This window comes from Perna viridis, chromosome 4 (assembly GCF_037379345.1).
Source record: "Perna viridis isolate PV_CMFRI_1.1 ecotype Kerala chromosome 4, ASM3737934v1, whole genome shotgun sequence".
Lineage (NCBI taxonomy): Eukaryota > Metazoa > Mollusca > Bivalvia > Mytilida > Mytilidae > Perna > Perna viridis.
In genome coordinates this window covers 38,045,685-38,053,459 of record NC_142448.1, presented here as the reverse complement: position 1 = coordinate 38,053,459, position 7,775 = coordinate 38,045,685, and positions in this window count along the sequence as shown.

The following is a 7,775-nucleotide window of genomic DNA, read 5'->3' as shown; positions in this document are numbered from 1 at the left end:
TCAAGATTTCAATACTTACAACGTCTAGAATGAAAAATCGATAATGAAGTAGACATACGTAATCTACAAAAATGACTTATCACTTACAATTGAATTGAACTCCAATAATCTGTTAGTTTCGTGCAGTTTAGATATCAAACAATAAAATTCAAAATAGATATAAATATGAACTATCTCACGCCGTGCAGTTTTACCATATCGTTGTATAAACCCTTAACAATAACTGAAACTGAACAATCATGATATGTTACAGATTATATTACCACCCGAGTGTAATAAATATTGCTTCTTTTTACAAGGGAATACAAAAACCATAAATAAAATGGAAACATTGTTACGATAACAAAGATGATGTCAAAAAATCAGACACGAAGTCGGGAAACATGGTTTAACAATGGATGTTATATAATACTGTCGGAAATAATTTGTATGAAGCCGAGAACAATAATTTTGTATCCCAATTATTATTTCGAATACGACTGTCACTGAAACGTGTCTCATAATGGTAGATATAAAATGCAACACGATAATTAACTGGACCATAGAGACTGAAATTATATCACTGTTTCATTTTAGTCGATGTCAGATTTACTAGCATTCGTGTTTGGTTTCGCAGCATCCTCAGACGAGTGTTCAAAACAAATAAAATACAACACGAGGAAGAAACTAAAGACAATTTAAAACAAGCAATATAAAATAGATAAAAAAAACTCCAATTCATTCTTAATGCCAATCTGCTCACACCTTTTTAGAGTAGTGCTCAACATCCTTGTAGTGTTCCCCCGAGACTGCTTGCTAGCTAACCTATATAATCATAAATAGGTCAAGACATGCAAGGCTCTTTTGTAAAATATCTCTGACTTATTTACCTCTTTTATCATAGATTTTTAGAGAAAAAAATATCTTTAATAAGTAGAAATAAACATATACAAAATTGGAAAGGACGTTTGTAATTTTTTTTGTTTCGTTACTGAGGCTATTTAAGTGTAATGCTATCAAGTTAGATTTAGTTAAATCTACATGGTATTGGATATAATCTATAACAAACTGTTCCTTTTTCAATTCAAAACATCACAAAAATTTATTGGATTTTTGAGAACACCGGAAAAGGAGTTTGACGACATCAAAAAAAATATATTTGATAAATTGCCAAAACATTCTTTGGTGTCATAATCATTGAACTTAGTCTAATACTAAAGTTTCCTTTTTCTATGTTTTACACCAAAATTTCATTTGAGCTGCCTCAAGCAAATTATAAATAGCAAGCAACATGTCTTTATCATCCATACTCTTTAGTTAAAAGAATCGTTTTATTGGATCTTTTATCAGACTTAACGACTTACCATTTATGTACATGTACAAGAGACAAATTATCCAATGACCTTGCGTTAACTGATGCATTGAATAAGTATACTTTGTGTGAAATTAAAACCTGTGTAGTGAAAAAAAAAAACTTGCTTAGATGGGTAATCTTAGAAAAGGGTAAATTTTCAAACTAAGTTAAACCTGCTTAAAACTAACCCTGAATAAACTGAAAACCTGTTTAAACTAGTTGCTTTAAGTATCATCATATCAGTTTCAATCTTATTAAAATTAAACTTATCAATTATTCTATTCAGCCACTGTATTTAGGATCTAACAACACCCCATTCTACTTATTTTCTTATGACCAATCACATCAGCCAATCAGATTTTACTATTATGATTTTGAAAGCATTAGTCAGAGGGAAGATCCCTGAGGATTCTGAAAAGGTCATCTAAACAGAATGCAGAGTGTTGTTAGATACTATATGCAGTAAATGAATGGACCAAATGGTGGATCTTATTTATTAGATTGAATCAATTGAAATGCTTGTTCAATCCGTTTAAATAGAATATTTGTCTAAACTTAACAAACTCTTCTGAAAAAGAGGTTTAGATAGGTTTCACTTAGACTGGTTCCAGATCGCAATATTCAGTATGTTACACATATACAAATATGAGAGAGTATTGCTAGTAGCTAATACCTGGAACGTAGTCCCGGAAACCAGGATAGATTTCACTGTATTCATCGCGAGACTTTGCGAGAATTTAAATATCTAAAAAATTACTTAGCTGTTTTTTTTTAAGATTTTCGTTTACAACACGTTCAAATTGTTCACTTTGTTCCCTTAAGATCAATTTATAGTATTTTCGTTAATGTATTAGGTTGGTAAGTTCCTTAATGTTTTAAGGAACAGGTTTCTTCCCAAAAAGTCGGGACTTGTTGAAAAACTGACTACAAATTCAATACAATAACACTGAAAGACGTTTTAAAATTTTTTTGCGTTTACAGAACAATATTTCGTTGACTGAATGATAACGAATATATGGCAATTAAGAATTCTTTGAAATTCATTTTATTTCCAGCTAGATGCAATCCTTAATTACAGAATTTGTCGCTCAACGTAGCTTTACAGTTTTGTCACGAAATTTCAAATATTCGAATAATTAATCTCGTTGAATCAATTACTGGTGTCAGAATTATTCCATCGACCACTTCTGAAGATCTGATTAAATAGCATCAAGCTAATCATTTGTTTAAAATGCGGTGCCTTATTTGGGTTTTAATAGATTACTGATTTGTTCATTTACTATAAATTGAAAAGAAACGTGAAAATATGAAGCATAAAATAATTTCTAATCGATTGATTTCATGTATAATCCTTATATTCCAAATGAAAATAAAAAATGTACCGCGACAGCAGTAGTTAAAATACTAGTCTTTTGTCGGAACTTTGTTCATAGAAAACACAATTATTGGGAAAGAAATCAATTAATTTGTGCCGCAGTAAACGATTCAAACATATATGAAACTAAACATAAAAATCCAGACTTTTATAGTACACTGAAACCTGTCTAACTGAATCCAGAGAAAACCGACAGCCTGTCTAAACCAGTTACTTATTTAATAGTAATCAAAAGAACCATGATACTCTCGGAAATCAAAAGAACGCAATCCACGGACAACGACAAGACTGGGAAAACAGACACACGCTTAAAAGGAATTAAAACAACCACAATAATATGTCAACAGAAACAAAGCAACTCGAAAACTTGGAGCATGGACCAGGCGTACCGGTAGGGTAAGAGCGTCCTCTGCTTTTTAGAGTTGTCAATAAAAGTGTCAAGTCTGAGATATACATCAAACTATGGCATGTTGAACAAATCGGTTCTTATGGTGCAGATGGATACATCGTAACGATCCACGAGTTCATGATGACGACCAAAGCTCTGTAGTGATGACTTTAATCTTGCAGCAACATAACCCTGTTTTTCATTACCATTCGAGCTCTAAAAGTAGGTCAAGACATTTGCACAGTGCCAGTAGTTTTGTTTGTGGTAGATGCGATGTATAAAATTGCGAATCTAGGACAATTCAACGATAAAACGCCAGCTATATAGAGGAAACTTAGATCAAAGAATATTGCTTAACGAAGTTTCTTCATTTTAATTAGATCAGCTATTAAGTTAGCCTCATAAGAGTGAAGGAATAGGCCAGCGAGTAGAAGAGCACAACTTGTTCCTATTGGAATGCAGACGTGTGTTTGAAAAATGCGTCTTCCACACTGGACAAACTTGTTTTCGATAAAAAAAAATCCAGCATTTTGAAAACACCTTCTTCAGTATATTTGAAAGATATCGATGCATAATGTTTTGTGTCGGGATTTTTACTGAGTACGTGGCATAAATGCAAAATATGTTAAAAATTCATAGGGTTTAACCCTGTTGTATTTTGATAATAATCATGAGTTGCCGGTTTCATCTTCCGAATTTTCCAGGATCATAGAGTCAAACCAACTACGGGAGTAACTTGTGTTGTAGTAGGACTAGAAACCCTCTATGACATCTTTGAGTATAGAAGTTTAAAAGTTTAAAAGAAGTGTAAAATGTTTTGTGGCACATTTTGCATATCCACTTATACAGCGTGTTTTGTGTTGATTCTTTTATAGTTTAGGAATCAAGTACATCGATGGTTGATCACAGTCGTCTTTACAAGAGAGACCCAAAGAGGATAGAAAGGATTTATGGTTTTACACTATATATATCCTTTAGAGAGTGTGGAAGCAGTATAGGTCTTATTACTGCTATTGTTTTCTACGACTACCTCTGATGATAAATAATGGATATAGTGCTTTTTGCAGACAATAATGATATTATTTTTGGCTTTCTCTGCTGGTACTACAACATATTTGTCAAATAAAGTAGACAATGTTTTGGCCACATTGGTGCCCCTGATGTAGCATTGACCCTAATTGACCAAATTTCACAGTTTTTTAGAGTATCAACATATCAGTTCAAATGGTTTGTGAAGCTGGATAGACAGAATACCTGTCTATACCGAACAAACTCTTCAGTTCAAAAGAGGTTAGGATTAGACAGGTTTCACAGTATATTCTTTGTCATTAATCGTACCTATAGTCGGCGTCACATAAATAACATACTGTTAAAATTTGAATAAAAATATTTTCTACGACTTTATTGACACCTACCGTCGTTTAAATTGTCTTAAATGACTTGCTCATTCGTTTAGCCAAACGGCTTCTCCCTAAACATTGAATCGTTAAATTCCGGTCAGATTTTAATTCTAGGTGGCAATATTTACATTGTAAAAAGTCGGCCATGTTTACAGTGATCGGGTTGCTAGGAGATGTTGTTTACGTTTAAATGGTTTGTCCAAAAACCGAAGAACCCAGAATGCAATTCGGCGTTATTTCGGATATCTCGAATTTATTTTACGCGAACAACGTATAATACCGAGAAGTTGATCAAGCAGACGATTGTCACCGGAGTTCGACGGGAACTTACGCACTTCGTTTGTAAACAAATCGTCCCGTAAAAACCAACATGGCGGATATTAGTATGTGATTTTCCCGTAAGGATTTGTTACGCATGATTTAAGCTAATAAGCGACTTGTTTTTGAGAAGCTGTTTGGCTAAACGAATGAGCAAGTCATTTAAGACAATTTAAACGACGGTTGGTGTCAATAAAGTCGTAGAAAATATTTTTATTCAAATTTTAACAGTATGTTATTTATGTGACGCCGAGTATAGTAAACAGAATATTGAACAGCAAAACTCAAAACATTTTCAAATAGGAGAACAGATACCTCATTATCTGAATTCAGGAGACAATAATCATCTCGAAACTTCACAATTAGATTCTACTATTGTAGACGTTCTTAATCCTTGACAAACGAATGCTTCACATTACAGCCTCATCATGTAGGAAAAAGAACACTTTACTGTTGGAACAAGTAGATTCTTATCATGTCATGATACATTTCCTTATGACGCCCAAAATTTCAAACCCACACAAAGATGATGTAAAAATATCGAAAATATACTTCACTATAATTTCTTTTCTTTTACAAGTACTTGTAAAAGTAATTTCTAATTTGTATGGAGCATATCTAAGCAAACAAAATGATGAATCATCTACAGTAGTAGCGAAATCAAGGATATAATTCGATGATGACAGCGACGATAACATGTCGACTGCATATTTCATGTTAAACGCTGATAAAACAGAGAGGAGTTACAATTTGACAAATTAGCATAGGGCAACAAGTTAATGGGTAAAGATAATATTTCCAATCGATCATTACATTATATAATACTTAGTTACGGCCTTAAACAGATCACGATCTGTCATTATAGCAGAAGTAATCTGTCATCCATCGTAATGCGTACATGTTATTTATAGGTTTTGTCTCTTATGCTAAATTATTACTAACGTTTAACAACTTTTTATATACGTTATTCAGTTGTTTTCATATTATTACAACTGTGGACACAGACTGGTTATGCAAGAGGGGTAAGTAGTGACGCAGACTGGTATAGTCCGAAGAGCAAATTTGAATATACATACGTTTTCTCTTGAATACCTTTGCATTGTGTAGAAAACTCCTCCATTTATTGATATCAATAATTGAATTATGTAAATGTTGATACATATCCATTAATATATGTTACTAAACATCTACTGATATCACTAAATGGGGAAGAAATTCCAAAATGGCTTGTCATAACCATATGACAATTCATATACATATTACAATGCTTCTATCTTGAAGGTGTACTTGCATAATGTGTTGAACTTGCTATGTCATGTTAAAGAATGACCATTTCACTTTATGTAGATCAGCTTGGCAAAATTTGTTGCTCTAATTCTATACTTTCGGTGTTTTTTTAATTAACAGAAACCAAAAGTGCGGTATCTGTCAGTTACATGGATGCCCCTAATTTGAAAACGGCAGGGGCCGTAAACTCCTAATTATATACGAACCTTCCTTTAGTACTTCGTAAAGTCATATCAAAACTTCATAACAATAAAATCATCGCACGAATATGGCCACCGACGATTACGCCGCTGTCAGTACCATACCAATATACGACCGCAATTTTTGCGGGTGATAGTATTATATCCAATATATACATATGCATAGGCAGATTCTGGGTTTGGACATGCTTCATTTTCAATTCCCTAAAAACGCCTGTCAATTACTCTTCCTTAAGACTAAATTAGAAGTGTGTGGTATGCTAAGAATTTACATCTATAAGGCCTTTGTTTTTTACATTAGTCCTAGATAAACAGTTCTCTAGCAAAAGAGAATAAAACTGCATAATGGAAAAATTTCCCACTTACAGTTATGTACTCAACATAAAACATTCGAACTTCATATGAGACAAAATTACACTCTCGGTATATGAAGGACTTTAAGGCTTAATCCATCGATACTGGCTCACAGTTAACAGTTCAAAATCAATATTTCAACTAAATCTTGTTTCAAACAATTTTATTAACTTCTAAATAGTTATATACATTTGAAGCTTGAAAAAAGGTTTTCTTGGACAAAAAACTGTAAACCACTACAGTACCTGTTTCGTTTGCAACTGCGTAACATATATCCAGAGGCACTGCCAGTATCATTTGGTTTCAGAACCAACATAACGTGTATGTACATTCAGCACTTCACCGCACTGTCATTAACTTTTCCATAGAATATCTATTTCATAAAATCACAATTTAACAAAATCTATTTATTTTTACGCGTCTAGTATTAATGTCTTGGTACTTAATAAAACCCTTATCCTTTTAACAGAGAGGCGATCCATCCATAACTATCTATCTGCAAATATAAGAAAAAGAGTAGACCTTTATCTTTAATATTTTAGAAATTATCACACATGCTATTTTAACATTGTTGAATATCAATACCTGCATTTGTGGATTGAGTGTAAGTTGTTATTCGTACATCTATAATCATACAGTAGATGTTACTGTGTAATTCAAAATTAACGTATATAGAATATTATAAAGAAAACATCATCTGACATCACTATGGCTATAGAACATTGCATGCACAATGTATTTTAACCTACATGCACATATGTGTACAATATCATAACAAAATGAGCAAAGAAATAAAATTATTACAACCTCATTTCTATTTCCTATATATTTCTCTACTTATTATTAAAGCCCAAATGTTGAAAATCACATTGTACCATTTCTTCTGGAGAAATAATACTAACGGAGTATCTTGAGTAATACAAACACATGCACATATATACAGAAACCTGCAAAATAATCAGTTAAGAATCTGTTTGTGTTTATATATGTATTTAAGTGTTTTTATTTCAAAAGCCAGTTAACCCTGTGTGTACTTTTGTACGTGTATAAAACAAATTATTGATTCAATAAATGTAGACTTGACAGACACGTCGTACTTGTATAGTTCATAAACTGATTA